Source organism: Budorcas taxicolor, chromosome 20, assembly GCF_023091745.1.
Source record: "Budorcas taxicolor isolate Tak-1 chromosome 20, Takin1.1, whole genome shotgun sequence".
In the NCBI taxonomy this organism is placed as follows: Eukaryota; Metazoa; Chordata; class Mammalia; order Artiodactyla; family Bovidae; genus Budorcas; species Budorcas taxicolor.
Window position 1 is genome coordinate 48,986,486 of NC_068929.1, and position 16,954 is coordinate 49,003,439.

The window sequence follows — 16,954 nt, forward strand, 5'->3', positions numbered from 1 at the left end:
TCCTAATTACCAAATTCAGACTTAAATTGAAGAAAATAGGGAAAACCACTAGACCATTCCAATATGACCTAAATCAAATCCCTTATGATTATACAGTAGAAGTGAGAAATAGATTTAACGGCCTAGATCTGATAGATAGAGTGCCTGATGAACTATGGAATGAGGTTCATGACATTGTACAGGAGACAGGGATCAAGAGCATCCCATGGAAAAGAAATGCAAAAAAGCAACATGCTGTCTGGGGAGGCCTTACAAATAGCTGTGAAAAGAAGAGAAGCGAAAAGCAAAGGAGAAAAGCAAAGATATAAGCATCTGAATGCAGAGTTCCAGAGAAAAGCAAGAAGAGATAAGACAGCCTTCTCCAGTGATGAATGGAAAGAAATAGAGGAAAAGAACAGAATGGGAATGACTAGAGATGTCTTTAAGAAAATTAGAGATATCAAGGGAACAGTTCATGCAAAGATGGGCTTGATAAAGGACAGAAATGGCATGGAAGAAACAGGAGAGATATTAAGAAGAGCTGGCAAGAATACACAGAAGAAATGTACAAAAAAGATCTTCATGACACAGATAATCATGATGGTGTGATCACTAATCTAGAGCCAGACATCCAGGAATGTGAGGTCAAGTGGGCCTTAGAAAGCCTCACTACGAACAAAGCTAGCGGAGGTAATGGAATTCCAGTTGAGCTGATTCAAATCCAGCAAGATGATGCTGTGAAAGTGCTGCACTCAATATGCCAGCAAATTTGGAAAACTCAGCAGTGGCCACAGGACTGGAAAAGGTCAGTTTTCATTCCAATCCCAAACAAAGGCAATGCCAAAGAATGTTCAAACTACCACACAATTGCACTCATCTCACATGCTAGTAAAGGAATGCTCAAAATTCTCCAAGCCAGGCTTCAGCAATACGTGAACCGTGAACTCCCTGATGTTCAAGCTGGTTTAAGAAAAGGCAGAGGAACCAGAGATCAAATTGCCAACATCCGCTGGATCATGGAAAAAGCAAGAGAGTTCCAGAAAAACCTCCATTTTTGCTTTATTGACAATGCCAAAGCCTTTGACTGTGTGGATCACAAGAAACTGTGGAAAATTCTGAAAGAGAGGGGAATATCAGACCACCTGACCGGCCTCTTGAGAAATCTGTATGCAGGTCAGGAAGCAACAGTTAGAACTGGACATGGAACAACTGACTGGTTCCAAATAGAAAAAGGGGTATGTCCAGGCTGTATATTGTCACTCTGCTTATTTAACTTATATGCAGAGTACATCATGAGAAATGCTGGGCTGGAAGAAGCACAAGCTGGAAACAAGAGTGCTGGGAGAAATATCAAGAACCTCAGATATGCAGATGACACTATCCTTACGGCAGAAAGTGAAGAGGAACTCAAAAGCCTCTTGATGAAAGTGAAAGAGGAGAGTGAAAAAGTTGACTTAAAGCTCAACATTCAGAAAACGAAGATCACAGCATCCAGCCCCTTCACTTCATGGGAAGTAGTCGGGGAAACAGTGGAAACAGTGTCAGACTTTATTTTTTCGGGCTCTAACATCACTGCAGATGGTGACTGCAGCCATGAAATTAAAAGATGCTTACTCCTTGGAAGAAAAGTTATGAGCAACCTTGATAGCATATTCAAAAGCAGAGACATTTCTTTGCTGACTAACGTCCGTCTAGTCAAGGCTCTGGTTTTTCCTGTGGTCATGTATGGATGTAAGTGTTGGACTGTGAAGAAGGCTGAGCACCAAAGAACTGATGTTTTTAACTGTGGTGTTGGAGAAGACTCTTGAGAGTCCCTTGGACTGCAAGGAGATCCAACCAGTCCATTCTGAAGGAGATCAACCCTGGGATTTCTTTGGAAGGAATGATGCTAAAACTGAAACTCCAGTACTTTGACCACCTCATGTGAAGAGTTGACTCTTTGGAAAAGACTCTGATGCTGGGAGAGATTGGAGACAGGAGGAGAAAGGGACGACAGAGGATGAGATGGCTGGATGGCATCACGGACTCGATGGATGTTAGTCTGAGTGACCTCCGCGAGTTGGTGATGGACAGGGAGGCCTGACATGCTGTGATTCATCGGGTCGCAAATAGTCGGACACGACTGAGCATTTGAACTGTACTGAACTGAAAGATTCTGGGAGGACAACATCTGCTGAATTTGCAAATCACTAGCACATTTGCCTGGAAAATCCCATGGACAGACAGCCTGGTAGGCTGCAGTCCATGGTTCACGAAGAGTCGGACAGGACTGAGCGACTTCACTTTCACTTTTCACTTTCACGCATTGAAGAAGGAAATGGTAACCCACTCCATCCTGCCTGGAGAATGCCAGGGACAGGAGAGCCTGGTGGGCTGCCACCTATGGGGTCGCACAGACTCAGACACGACTGAAGCGGGTTAGCAGCAGCAGCATATTGTAAAAATTATTTATTTTTCATGTATTAGAAACTCTAAGTTTTGACATTACTAACAGATCCCTATAATGCATAATAAATATGTAAAACATATAATCTTAAAAGCATTTTTAATCTTTATGTTTAAGATCAGAGGTTAAAAAGTAAAAAAAAAAAAGGATTATTTTCTTTCATGTTTGATTGTTGAATAAAATGTTCTAAAAAGTTTTCAACTTCACAAAATAATGGTTTTGTAAACTCATAATAAAGCTTGAAATAATATTAATACTAACTTTGATGGTGGCAATTAAAAGAAATATACATGATATGGCAACTGTGTATGTTTTTGTGGCAGGGTTTTATTTACTATTTGCATGAAAACAGCATGTTTACTTTTTATAATCCTCTTCTAGTAAAATCATAAAATTTATTTATACTTATAATATAATACAGATAACTTATAATACAGATGATCACTGACTGGTTTTGCTTTTTAAATTTCAAACAGAATGTTTTTTAAAAAGCAACATACAAATTTTGGATCATGAAAAGAAAATATGAAAACCTTTAGACAAGCTGTTAGCTAACATTTGAAAATCAAATTAAACAGGTTTACAATATAATGCAGCAGATGGAAAAAATGTGATCACCCTGGGAATAAATTTTCTTTATTTATCAATTTAACTTAGGCCTCCTTATGTGCCTCTCATAAAGTAAGATTTTTATCCCCATAGCATGATTCATATTGCCATGAAATAATACTTTCAAATATTTTCTGATTATATCTGCTCTAAATTAAAGATAAGGGAAAGTGAATATAAGATAAACATATATAATATTGTTTATTTTAGGTAGGTATGAAATAGATGTTTACAAAATGGCACATCTAGAAAAATTCGCATTAGTTGTACAATCATAGACTGACTTTGCCCTCAAATGTATACGGTTCTGTTTCAAATGAGGCAAAATTTATGGAAGCAGGTGTTATTAACACATTTAAAAAAGCTAAGTGGTTCTTTTTAAAGGAATCAGAGGCAGTAGACATGTGAAGCATATAAACCAAAGAAAGATACTATGTTAACATATTCCATAGGTGAGCTAAATTAACTCAGCAAAGTGAGATAAATAAAGAAATGTATAAGTAACTTTCCCAGATAGTGTATTCTGTAAAAACATCCTAAAATGAAATACTTTTTTCTAAAAAAAATACTTATTGGGGATAAATATAAGGCTGACAAACTCTTCACTGAATAAATCTGAAATGTGTAAATGAAGAGATACAATGAAAAGAAACTGAAAATATTAATAACAGCAAATCTAGAAAAGGTATTATTGTCACAGAAGAAGAGAACAAATTATTCAATTATGGACTCACAAATTTATTCAAACATAAAGATGAAATGTGGAAAAAATGACATTCAAATATTAAAGTGTTCTTCCTCTCAATTTTTACTTGCATTTAACTGAAGGACATGGCAGCAGAATGAAAGAAATAGATTCTGTAGTGCAGACTGCATTTGTCAACCCGTTGAAACGGGTAATGGCCATTTGGATGATACCATACTATCTGTGCATGTGCTAACTTGCTTCAGTCACGTTCCTCTCTTTGTGGTCCTATAGATTGTAGCTTGCCAGGATTCTCTGTAAGTGGGGATTCTCTAGGCAAAAATACTGGAGTGGGTTGCCACACCCCCCTCCAGAGGATCTTCCTAACCCAGGGATTGAACACACTGTCTCTTTTGTCTCTTGCATTGGCAGATGGGTTCTTTACCACTAGTGCCAACTGGGAAGCCCACACCACAGAGAGCAAAATTACAATACTGGTAACTGCAAATACTTATATTGCCTTTGGATTTTGAAGTTCCTTTAAGTGCATAAGTAGAATGGCTACAGATGCATTTATTATGAAATATAGAATTTTATCAGGACTAGCAATTAAAGAATTATTTCCTGACTATATGGACAGTCAAAGAAGTCTGTGTCCAGCCAGCATCAACATTACCTGGGAGCTTATCTGAACGTGGAATCTCAGACCCCACCATAGGCCTATAAATTTTGCCTTTGAACAAGATCTCTAGGTGATTTATATGCAAATTACAATTTGAAACGTGCTGATCCAATACATATAAATTATGCTTGGTAGATGAACAGGTTGCAAATAGTTACATTTATAATGACATAATGAAAAAAGTTACCTAATTCAGAATAAATACAAATAAAAAACATGTTAGCATTTTATGCCCAGTGTATTCATATCATTTTACTGGGGAAAAAAATCAGATTCTTATTAGAATGTGGATTACAAAAATTGCTTTATGCAATTTATCTAGAACTTGTAATGATATGAAATGTTTGAGGTTTTGAGATTTCATTCAAAATTCTAAAAATGACCAAACATAAACACTGCAATATTTAAGCAGTTTCACTAACTTTTGTATAGGCCCAAGATAAAGAATGTTATGATTTTGTGACTAAAATATGAGTTTTTCAGAAAGAGCAAATTCAAGAAGACAAATAAATGGTATTTTATGGAAAATCTATCTGATGAAAGAAGGATATTGAATTAATTACACCTTTCTAGTGGATATTAAGAGACTTCCTTTCCTTTCCTTTCTACAGTAAGATGTTGTGCATTCCAATCGCCAAAGAAATAGTGGAGCAAATCAGTGTTGATAAAATGTTTCACATTGTATATATTTTTCCTATATAACAAATATAAAAAAGGAATTTTGGGGTAAGTAATATAGCAAGATGTTATATTTAAAAAGTGTATATTTTTGAAAGACTCAAAATATTTACTCTAACTAAGACACTTTGCATCTAATTATACAGTGTAGAGACAAAGTTCAAGAAAAAATCTAAATCTTGAAATAAAGAAATAAAGTGTTAGTTGCTCATTTAACTCAGTTCAGTCGCTCAGTCATGTCTGACTCTTTGTGACCCTATGGATTGCAGCATGCCAGTCTTCCCTGTCCATCACCAATTTCCAGAGCATACTCAAACTCATATCCATTGAGTCAGTGATGCCATCCAACCATCTCATAATCTGTTGTCCCCTTCTCCTCCTGCCTTCAATCTTTCCCTGCATCAGGGTCTTTTCCAATGAGTCAGGTCTCCCCATCAGGTAGGTGGCCAAAGTACTGAATTTTCAGCTTAAGCATCAGTTTTTCCAATGAACATTCAGGCTTGATTTCCTTTAGGACTGACTGGTTAAATTTCCTTGCAGTCCAAGGGACTCTCAAGAGTTTCCTCCAATTGACAGTTCAAAAGCACCTATTCAATGTTCAGCTTTCTTTATGGTCCAACACTCACATCCACACATGACTACTAGAAAAACCATAGCTTTGACTAGACAGAATTGGCAAACTAATGCCTGCTTTTAAACAGGCTGTCTAGGTTTATCATAGCTTTTCTTTCAAGGAGTGATCATTTAATTTCATGTCTGCAGTCACCATCTGCAGTGATTTTGAAGCCGAATAACATAAAGTCCATCACTGTTTCCATTGTTTCCCCATCTATTTGCCATGAAATGATAAGACTGTATCCATGATCTTCATTTTTTGAATGCTGAGTTTTAAGCCAGCTTTTTCACTCTCCTCATTCATCAAGAGGCTCTTTAGTTCCTCTTAATTTTCTGCCATAAGCATGGGGGTGTTATCTGCATATCTGAGGTTACTGATATTTCTCCTGGCAATCTTGATTCCAGCTTTTGCTTCAAACAGCCCAGAATTTTGCATGATGTACTCTGCAAATAAGCTAAATATGTAGGATGACAATATACAGCCTTGATGAACTCCTTTTCCAATTTGTAAACAGTCTGTTGTTCCATGTCTGGTTCTTACTGCTGCTTCTTGACCTGCACACAGGTTTCTCAGGAGGCAGGTAAGGTGGTCTGGTATTCCCAACTCTTAAAGAATTTTCTACAGTTTGTTGTGATTCACACAGTCAAATGTTTTAGTGTAATCAATGAAGCAGAAGTAGAAGTTTTTCGAATTCTCTGTTTTTCTATGATCCAATGGATGTACATGACAAATAAAACAGGAATTGTTTTTGCGTTTTTTATTCATTGTTACTCATTCACTAGACCTGGCCTAATTCATGGCCTAAAATACACTTTCAGTTAATACCTCTTTTCCAATAGGCTTATAGAATGCTAAACCTACATTTTTCTCTGCATTACAGCCACTTCTTAAAATATGGTCATCTGCTTCATGAAACAGAAAAGGATGCATTTCAGAAAACAAATAATTTGTGCACAGTTTGATGTGCCTAGTTATTTTTGCTGCACTTTCTTCCTTCATCACTTACTCCTTATAGGCAATCACATTTTGTCAATCTCTCTCTCCAAATGTCTGCAAATGTGTCATTTTATTTACTTGCTTCATTTTGTACTCTGAGACCAAACTTTCCTATTACTCCAGGTATCTCTTGACTTCCTGCTTTTGCATTCCAGTCCCCTATGATGAAGAGAACATATTTTTTAGTATTAGTTCTAGAAGGTCATGTAGATCATCATAGAACCATTCAACTTCAGCTTCTTCAGCAATTTGGTTGGGGCATAGACTTGGATTACTGTGTTATTGAATGGTTTGCCTTGGAAACAAACAGAGATCATTCTGTGATTATTGAGATTTCATCCAAGTACTGCATTTTGGACTCTCTTTTTGACTATGAGGGCTACACCATTTCTTCTAAGGGATTCTTGCCCACAGTAGTAGCTATAATGATCATCTGAATTAAATTTGTCAATTCTAGCCCATTTTAGTTCACTGATCTCTAAAATAATGGTGTATGCTCTTCCCATCTCCTGTTTGATCACTTATAATTTCCTTGATTCTGGACCTAACATTCCAGATTCCTATACAAAATTGTTCTTTATAGGATCAGAATTTACTTCCATCACCAGTCACATCCACACCTGGGCATTGTTTTCTCTTTGGCTCTGTCTCTTCATTCTTTCTGGAGTTATGTCTCCATTCTTCTCCAATAGCATATTGGGCACCTACTGACCTGGGAAGTTCGTCTTTCTGTGTCATATCTTTTTGCCTTTTCATACTGTTCATGGGCTTCTCAAGGCAAGAATACTGAAGTGGTTTGCCATTTCCTTCTCCAATGGACCACATTTTGTCGGTACTCTCCAACATGACCCATCTGTCTTGGGTGGCAGTACATGGCATGTTTCATAGTTTCATTGAGTTAAAAAAGGCTGTGAGCCTTGTAATCAGTTTGGTTATTTTTCTGTGATTGTGATTTTCATTCTGTCTGCCCTCTTATGGAAAAGGATAAGAGGCTTGTGGAAGCTTCCAGTGATGACTGTGGGGGAATCTGGGTCTTCTTCTGATGGGCAGGCTGATGCTCAGTAAATCTTTAATCCAATTTTCTGTTGATGGGTGGGGCTGTGTTCCTTTCTTGTTGTTTGGCCTGAGGCCAGACTATGGTAGGGATAATGGTGATCTCCATCAAAAGAACTTTCACCTGCACTGTTGGTTGTATTCAGTGCCCCTAAAGCCACAGCAGGCCACTCTCCACCTACACCTCCACCAGAGCTGCTGGATACTCTGGCAAGACTGGCTCAGGCTCTTGTGGAGACACTGCTCCTTTCTTCTGGCTCCTGGTCTGCACAGTGTTCTGATTGTGCCCTCCAAGCATCTGTTTCCCCAGTCCTATGGAAATCCAATAATCAAATCCCACTGGCCTCCAAAGTCAGGTTCCCTGGGGGTTCTCAATCCCTCGGCAGGATCCCCAGTTTGGAAAATCTGTTATGGGTCCTAGAACTTTCTTAACAGTGCAAGAATTTCTTTGGTGTAATTGTTCTGCAGTTTATAGGTTGTCTGCTTGGTGGTTTTATGGTGGGGCTAATGGTGATCTCCTCTAAGACAGTTTACGCCACACATCACATGTCCCAGGTCTGCTGCAGCCAAAGCCCCTGTCCCTGAGGCAGGCCAGTGCTGACCAATGCCTCCACAGGAGACATTCAAATACTCAAAGGCAGGTCTGGCTCAGTCTCCATGGTTCTTTTGTGTCCTGGTGTGCACAATATTTTGTTTAAGCCCTCTGAGTGTCTCTGGCTGGTATGGGGTTTGATTCTAAATGTGATTTTGCCCCTCCTAACATCTTTTTTGGGCTTCTCCTTTGCCCTTGGATGTGGAGTATCTTTTTTTTGGTGCCAACATTTTGCTGCTGATGGTTATTCAGCAGCAAGTTGCAATTTTGGAGTTTTCACAGAAGATGAGTGCATATGCTTCTACTCCACCATCTTGGAATGGACTTGTCAAATTTCAGTTTTGTTAAGTGTATTGGTATCCTTACTGCATTTATCTCCTACCTCTCCTTGACTTTCTTTCAGCTTAAAATGTGTTAGTTTCTCAGTCTTGTTCAACTCTTTAGGGCCCCACGCACTGTAGCTTGCCAGGCTCTTCTTTCCATAGAATTCTCCTGACTAGAATACTGGAGTGAACATCCATTTCCTCCTCAATGGGATCTTCCTGACCCAGGGATCAAACCTATGTTTCCTACATTGCAAGGAGATTCTTTACTGTCTGAGCCATGAGGGAAGCACCTAAGAAATCAAACAGATCTTGAAATAAAGGGCTAGTACTTAATAAAATCATTAAGAGGTTAATATTAAAATATTTGATGATAATTAAATATATCCCTTTTATTTAAAGAAGCTAGTTATTATAAGATTCCATTTTCAATAAAAAGTGGAACAAACACAGTGAAAATAAAATGTGAAAGAAAACACAGAAGAAAATTTACAGTGGTTATTTTGTGAGGCTTATTTCTCTATTTTTGATATTCTCTTCAATAAATATAGTACATTGGTAATGAGAAAAATTTTTTAAATAAGGAACAATATATGCATTGGTATCTGACACAATAGCAACTTTAAGAAAGTTATATAAATACTAGAAAGATTAACCATTAAACTCAGTACAAAAATTTATGTCTATGATAATTTTTTGATATACTATATCTTTCTTCCTCCACCGGAAAATGAATTTTGCAAAACTGAAAAAATATATCAATTAAATTAAAGCATCCATAAGGAATGAATTAGGAAAATTTTATGTGAAAATTTTAATCTTATAAAAGTGAAAAAAGTGAAAGTGTTAGTTGCTCAGTTGTGTCCAATTCCTTGTGATCTCATGGACTGTAGCCTGCCAGGCTCCTCTATCCATGGAATTCTCCAGGGAAGAATACTGGAGTGGTTTACTGTTCCCTTCTCCACGGGATCTTCCAGAGCCAGGGACTGAACACTCATTGCAGGCAGATTCTCTCCTCTCTGAGCCACCATTCTTATGGAAATAGATATAAGGTAAAGGTAAAAGATGTGAATAACATTCCAGGGTTTCTATACAAAAGTCTTCTTATTTTCCCAACTTTATTAGCCAAATCTGCTGGAAGTTTAGATAAATTTCTAGTTAACTGATATGGCAACTGACAGTATTAAATAAAATATAAATTATATTGCAATATACTTATTTTTACAAAGCCATACTTGAATGAACACAAAAGCTTCTATTTGTTCTTTACTGTCTGTAAAGACCAATGAAACAACTGGAATTTCACAGACTGATTGGACTGTGCAATTTACTCTAAATACATAAAAATTACTCTCAGTTTTCTCAATGATTTAATAATTTAGATTTATATACAATCTGGGGACTATTTCTTTCTAGTATTGATATAGCAAAGTTGTTTTCAACATGCCACTAAAAATCTGCTGCATTTTTACCTGAAAGTTAAAGCAATGCTTCACAGAATGTATGCTATTATACTACTTAATAATTTGGTGAACCTCATTATAGATAATTTAATGCAATAATTAGAATTGAATTTAGCTATTATGTCATGATTACTACAATTCTAAATCAAGCCTTCTCTCAAGTAAACACGTTTCACTTATCAGTCTTGTTTGTTGGATATAAATGATCATAAGATTGTGTATTCACTTGAAAGACTGACAGTTTGTATTGACTTAATATCCTAGCCAATATTATACAATAATTATAGCTGAAACTCCAGTACATTGGCCACCTCATGTGAACAGTTGACTCATTGGAAAAACTCTGATGCTGGGAGGGATTGGGATCAGGAGGAGAAGGGGCTAACAGAGGATGAGATGGCTGGATGGCATCACCGACATGATGGACATGAGTTTGAGTGAACTCCGGGAGTTGGTGATGGACAGGGAGGCCTGGCGTGCTGTGATTCATGGGGTCGCAAAGAGTCAGACACAACTGAGCGACTGAACTAAAGTGAACTGAATGTATGGATATGAGAGCTGAACTATAAAGAAAGCTGAGTGCCAAAGAATTGATGCTTTTGAACTGTGGTATTAGAGAAGACTCTTGAGAGTCCCTTGGACTGCAAGGAGATCCAATGAGTCCATCCTAAAGGAAATTAGTCTTGAATATTCATTGGAAGGACAGATGCTGAAGCTGAAACTCCAATACTCTGGCCACCTTATACAAAAAACCGACTCATTGGAAAAGACTCTGGTGCTAGGAAAGTTTGAAGGAAGGAGGAAAAGGGGATGACAGAGGATGAGATGGTACCTTAAGGTACCTTAAGGTACCTTAACTTAGGCAAAACTTTTATTGCAATTTGGTTATATGTATAATCAGATACAATTATTTCCCAGCAACAAATGAATTCATTAATATAAAAAATATTTATTCTGTATAGTCTTTATGTATACTGAACAAGTGCAACAGAAAGCCATAAAATCATTGATTTGGAAGCTATTTCTCTCTCCATCTAATCAAGAGTTGTAAAATAATCAAAAATTTCAAATACTGTTTTTTAAGTTACATTATATTATTCAATAATTTTAAATTATATTTACACAGAGCATTTATGCCTTTATTGTAACACTTCAGTTTACAAAACTGATTATTTTGCATATAATAACTTTCTCAACAATTATTCAATATGGTAATTTTGACGTTCCTAACTTTTGTCCCTATTTTAATTTAATTTATTGCAGGAATGAGTTTTCTCAGTTGACTAATGTTAAAATGTAAAAATGAACTTCATTGCACTCTGATGTTTATTTTATAACATAAATATTTAAATTAGTGAATTTCATGGAGTTCTTTAATGGTAAGTATTAACTTTATTGAGGGAAATTTAATTGCAGAATGGTTATTACTGTGAATAAGTTTTGCATGTATGTCTATCTACCTGTTTTTTATTTTTATTGCATCATTAGTTTTAACTGCTTTAATTATATCATTAAAACATTTGCATATCATCATTGTGTATAGGTATATATTTTACCAAGCAAGTACTTTGGATCACAGACATCTATAATGTATAGTCTGTGAATAATTTCAAAATAGATTTGCATACTTATTTATGGAGTTGTATAGGGATCACTGGGATATTTTCCTAAAATAGGAGAACTAATTTCTGTGATGGTATTAAGAAGACATCTGTCATATATAATGCTTCTCAAGTAGTTATCAAATGATTGCTTCACTTACCTTTCTTTTGAAGTGAAGTGAAAGTGTCCAACTCTTTGTGACCCCATGGACTATACAGTTAATGTAATTCTCCAGGACAGAATACTGGAATGGGTAACCTTTCCCTTCTCCAGGGGATCCCAATCCAAGGACTGAACCCAGGTGTTCCACGTTGCAGGCAGATTCTTTAACAGTTTAGCCACAAGGGAAGACCAAGAATACTGGAGAGGATAGCCTACCCCTTCTCCAGCGGATCTTCCAGACCCAGGAATCAACGTGGGGTTTCCTGCATTGCAGGTGGATTTTTTACTAACTGAGCTATCAGGGAAGCCTACCTTTCTTTCAAATACTATAAAAAATATAAGTATATAAAGCTTTGCTTCTTTTGGAATTTCATATATTCCATATATATGTACATATATAATATACCTATAAAACATACCTATGGTTTATATTTATACATACATATAAATACGTATATATTTGCACTTAGTATATATACTAATAAAAGTTTTTCATATATACATACATTTTATATATATATATATATGTATATATATAGTATATACATATAGAATATGGTCTTCCTTGGTGGTGCCAGTGGTAAAGAACCCACCTAGCAATGCAGGAGAAATAAGAGACATGTTTTCGATCCTTGGGTCAGGGAGATCTCCTGAAGGAGGGCATGGCAACCTAATCCATTATTCTTGCCTGGAGAATACCATGGACAGAGGAACCTGGCAGGCTACAGTTTGTAGAGTCTCAAAGAGTTAGGCATAATTGAAGCAACTTGACATACACACATATATTATATACATATATTTCAAACTAGGTTTATACATATACATGTATTGGTGGTGGTGGTGGTGGTTTAGTCACTAAATCATGTCCAACTCTTGCGACCCCATAGACTGTAGCCCTCCACGCTCATCCATGGAATTTTCCAGGCAAGAATACTGGAGTGTTTTTCTTTCTGGCTTACTTCACTCTGTATAATAGGTTACAGTTTCATCCACCTCATTAGAACTGATTCAAATGTATTCTTTTTAATGGCTGAGTAATGGGGATGGAGGAGGGAGGGGGGTTCAGGATGGGGATCACGTGTATACCTGTGGCAGATACATATTGATGTATGGCAAAACCAATACAATATTGTAAAGTAATTAACCTCCAATTAAAATAAGTAAATTTATATTAAAAAAAAAAAAAAAAAGAATACTGGAGTGGATTGCCATTTCCTTCTCCAGGGGATCTTCCTGACCCAGGAATCAAACCTAGGTCTTCTGCATTGCACGCAAATTTTTTACCAATTGAGCTATAAGGGAAGCCATATATATATATCATTACGTATATATATTAATATATATGCTATATTGCATATGTTATACTTTGAAATAAACAATAGGGAGAGTTTGGCATCAACGCAGTTGAGAAGTAAGGTAGCCATTCATAAGTTAATTCAAGATAAATATCATATATTAAGGAAACCACATGGCAAAATGCAAGCAGATCAGTTGAATACAATTAGGAGAAGGCACTGGCAACCCACTCCAGTACTCTTGCCTGGAAACTCCCATGGACGGAGCAGCCTGGTAGGCTGCAGTCCGTGGGGTCGCTAAGATTCCGACACGACTGAGCGGCTTCCCTTTCACTTTAAACTTTCATGCTTTGGAGAAGGAAATGGCAACCCACTCCAGTGTTCTTGCCTGGAGAATCCCAGGGACGGGGGAGCCTGATGGGCTGCCATCTATGGGGTCGCACAGAGTTGGACACGACTGAAGCAACTTAGCAGCAGCAGCAGGTACTTTGTACACTATACTCTGTCTCAGCAGAGGGGGAAAGTGAGGGCTGAAATTCCTCTTAGAAATCATGACACCTAGTCTGATGTTGCCTTAATGCCAAAGAGTGATGACTCATAATTCTTTACTCAAGAGACTCATATGAATGTGCAGGTACGTGATAATGGGACCTAGCAAAGAAAAACCACCTTTCATTCTGGTTCCTGAATAAGTAAAATCACTGTCTGGAAATTAACTGTGAGTAATAGGTATCAGTCTCCTACCTCCCAACTTCAAACATCAGATAATCATTTTTAACAAAACTAAGTATGTAGTAAGAGGCACCACGGAGAGACTGTCTCTGTGTGCATTTTCATACTTTGCTTATATTGATGTCTCTAACTACAATGAAAAGCTAGTCAAAAGAAAACATTGAATTATTTAAAAAAAAATCTTACTTTTGAGCTAAATCACTATTAAAATAAAACATATACAAAACCATTTATAAGAAAATAGTAAAATTTACCATAAGATGATAGTAAAAGAAAAAAAAAATTATAAATCTGACTCTAAAATAGTAAAAGGCAAAATAAAATGCTCAGAATAAAATGGGAATGATATATTTAGGTAAGTTGTTGAAAGATGGTACAAATTCTACATGGAAGCAACAGAACAAGGCTACAGAAAGAAAAAGATGGAACAATGAGAGAAAAGTTGGTAAATGTGGAACTGTTGGAGAATTGAGATGCCATACATGCAAACAGTTTGGTATCTAAAAAGGAGATCAATACAATAATAAAAACAAAGTAAAGATAAAATGTAGAAGAAATCATCTAAGAGACAAGGTAGATTTGTGACCCTTAAACTCATCAAATTCATGGAAATATTTATAGTTACAATACACATACTCTCAGTATCTCCTTAGAGTGAAATCAGGGACTTATTTGAAAATATAAGTGATCAGAGGATATGTATCTAAAATTCTTGCCCTTGTATTATTTCAGCCATGGCTAAGCAAGTTTCACACAGGACAGAGAAAGGACATGTGCTTGCACAACAAAGGCATTATTAAAATAGCTTTTAAATCTCAATTTTTTTTTGCCTGGTACAATATTAAGATTTTCTTAATTATCCCTGCCTTAAGTTCTGGACCAAAGTCATTTTAGGTAGGCTAATTTTTCTCACTCTCCTATCTCCCACTTTTTTAAAATATAATTTTAAAGGTTACACTCTATTTTTACAGTTATTATGAAATACTGTCTATATTTCCCATCTTGTACAATGCATCCTTGTAGTTTTATATCCAATAATCTGTACCTCTCACTCTACCGCCCCTATATTATCTCCCCATCCCCCATGGTAACCACTAGCTTTTTTTTTTTTTTTCTATATCTGTGAGTCTGCATCTTCATTATGTTCACTAATTTGTTGTATTTCTTAGGTTCCTTATGTGATATCATACAGCATTTGTCTTCTCTTGTTTGACTTATTTCACTCAGAATAATGCCTTCTAAGTCCATTAATGTTCCTGCAAATGACAAAATTTTGTTATTTATTTATGCTTGAGTTGTAGCTCCCATTTTTTAATCTTGGCCAAGAATATAAAAATATAAAACCTAGAAAGAGCTATTGAAAAAATGTATAATTTAAAGACCACATATGTGCTCTATATAAATATCAATAATTTGGATAGAGGTAGGTATAGGCATAGTAGTAATAGTTTAGATTCTAAGTCATGTCTGCCTCTTATGACCCCACAGACAGTAGCCTGCCAGGCTCCTCTGTCCATGGGATTCTCCAGGGAAGAATACTGGACTGGGCAGCCATTTCTTTTTTGAGAGGTATAAGCATAGGTGTTAGCAATGATATAGAAGATAATCAGCATTTATAGTTTGGTCGTTGACAAGGCAGATACTATTAAAAGAGCCATTGATTTAGTTTAGATTAATTCAGTAATTTACTTTTATGTAATAGGCAAACATTTAATAAATCTAGAAATTATAATTCAAGTAAATATCCATAATCTACTGAATCAAAGGTATAGAACCAAAAAACGAATGTGATAGCAACTATTCAATAGTCTGTATCTTCTAATAAACTGTTCATGTGAGGAAAGAAAAATGATACAAAATGTTTTCTCACGAACAATGCAATCAAATTATTCCAAGAAATACATTATTGGAGAGTAAAGTAAAAGGAGATAATTTTAACTCACAATATGTAAGCTTGTAAAAATCACTATATCAGTCAGTTGGTATAAGATAAATTTATTATAAATCAGGTGCCTAAGTTTAATATTTAGAAATATTTTCTACTAAATTATTCTATAGTAATGAAATATGAACTTAAGCATCAAATTCAGTTCAGTCACTCAGTTGTGTCTGACTCTTTGTGACCCCATGAAGCACAGCACGCCCAGCCTCCCTGTCCATCATCAACTCCTGGAGTTTACCCAAACTCATGTCCATTGAGTCAATGATGCGATCCAACCATCTCATACTCTGTCTTCCCCTTCTCGTCCTGCCCTCAATCTTTCCCAGCATCAGGGTCTTTTCAAATGAGTCAACACTTCACATCAGGTGGCCAAAGTATTGGAGTTTCAGCATCAACATCAGTCCTTCCTATGAACACTCAGGACTGATGTCCTTTAGGATGGACTGGTTGGATCTCCTTGCAGTCCAAGGGACTCTCAAGAGTCATTTCCAACACCACATTTCAAAAGCATCAATTCTTCAGTGCTCAGCTTTCTTTATAGGCCAATTCTCACATCTATACATGACTACTGGAAAAACCATAGCTTTGACTAGATGGACCTTTCTGGACAAAGTAATGTCTCTGTTTTTTAATATGCTGTCTATGTTGGTTATAACTTTCCATCCAAGAAGTAAGCGTCTTTTAATTTCATGGCTGCAATTACCATCTGCAGTAATTTTGGAACCCCAAAAAATAAAGTCAGCCACTGTTTCCCCATCTATTTGCCATGCAGTGATGGGACAGGATGCCATGATCTTCGTTTTCTGAATGTTGAGCTTTAAGCCAACTTTTTCTCTCTCCTCTTTCACTTTCATCAAGAGGCTTTTTAGTTCCTCTTCACTTTCTGCCATAAGGTGGTGTCATCTGCATATATGAGGTTATTGATATTTCTCCCAGCATTCTTGATTCCAGCTTGTGCTTCTTCCAGCTCATAGTTTCTCATGATATACTCTGCATATAAGTTAAATAAGCAGGGTGACAATAATATAAAAAATATGTCTACAAAAGTAAATTACTTATAACTTCTCAATCACTATACTTTGACCACCTGATGAGAAGA